The sequence below is a fragment of the Mastomys coucha genome, unplaced genomic scaffold, assembly GCF_008632895.1.
Source record: "Mastomys coucha isolate ucsf_1 unplaced genomic scaffold, UCSF_Mcou_1 pScaffold11, whole genome shotgun sequence".
In the NCBI taxonomy this organism is placed as follows: Eukaryota; Metazoa; Chordata; class Mammalia; order Rodentia; family Muridae; genus Mastomys; species Mastomys coucha.
The window spans coordinates 10,014,721-10,015,914 of NW_022196893.1; the positions used below are offsets into that span (position 1 = coordinate 10,014,721).

Below are 1,194 nucleotides of genomic sequence, written 5' to 3' on the forward strand. Positions count from 1 at the left end.
TGTGGGCCTGCAGTGAGTGTGCGCCCCTGAGAGGCCTGGGGGGAGCCTTTATTCTAGCTCACCCTGTGCCACCTCATCTCTTGGGGGAAGGGGGGAGGGCTCAGACTGAGGAACAAGCTAAGTGAGAAGACTGTTCCTCCCAGGAACAGGGGAAGCAAGAGTGGACAACAGTGTGTGACAACAAAGGGAGGCTGTGGAGATGGCCAGGACAAGAACTGGCCACCAGTGCTCTGGGCAGCACTTGCCAGGGCCTGTACCTTAAGAGCAAGACCTGGAAGTGTTCAATGGTACTGGGGCCTAGGAATTAGGGCCCCGACAGGAATATTAATACCATGCTGGGAGTGGGTCCTGGCTCTTAGCATTAGAAGAGAATTCTTTGCCAGTTCTGGTAACTCCGGTTCATAGCCAAATCCACACCTGCGTATCTCCTGACTTCTGTTCATTTCTTTCCTGTAAGCTGTTAGCACTGTGTCCAAAGCAGAGACAGAGCAAGAGGCTTGCAGATATACAGATATACAGATATACAGACATCATGCTTCTGTGCGTGTGCGTGTGTGTGCGTGCATGTGCGTGTGTGTGTGTGCGTGTGTGTGTGTGCATGTGGGGGGGGTGGGTGTGTGTGCGCGTGTGTGTGCGTGGGTGTGTGCACGCGTGTGTGTGCGTGTGCGTGCGTGCGTGTGTGTGTGTGTGTATCTCAGCATTTTCTCTTAATGCAGGCAAGGGTTGGTCCCAGAGTACAAGACGCATGGCTGGGTATTTGCCATGGTGGGATCTGGTGACCATGAGAGGACCCAGTGTTCATCACTCTGCTCTACCTCCCAGGCCCAGCTCCTATACCACCTGGGAAGCAGTGACTGTGAGGGAGGAGGGCGGGTAAGGAAACCAGCAGCAGAGAAAAGCTGATGCAGATACTCCCTCCAGAAGGCGTTCAGGCTACCTTCTCCCCGAAAATCGCAAAGTTAAGGAAAAGATAATGGGACTACACTACCAAGCTCATCCCAGTTGCATGGCCCTGTGCTGGTCTCCAAAGGGGACATCATTTGCCACTAGGGAGCTGTCACAGGCTCCAAAGACTTGGGTATCTACCATAGTTGTACACAGCTAGGAGAGGAACTCCCAGCACACAGTGGGGATGAGGGACCAGCCTGCAGAGAGAGGATGCCTCAGGAGGTGGGGATGAGGGACCAGCCTGCA

General features: G+C 54.3%; 1 protein-coding gene across 9 annotated transcripts in view; it reads right to left on the reverse strand.

Annotated features, from left to right (window-relative positions):
* Nucleotides 1-1,194, reverse strand: part of Pla2g6 (phospholipase A2 group VI) — a 44,270-nt gene that overhangs the window by 16,092 nt on the left and 26,984 nt on the right. The window lies entirely within an intron of this gene.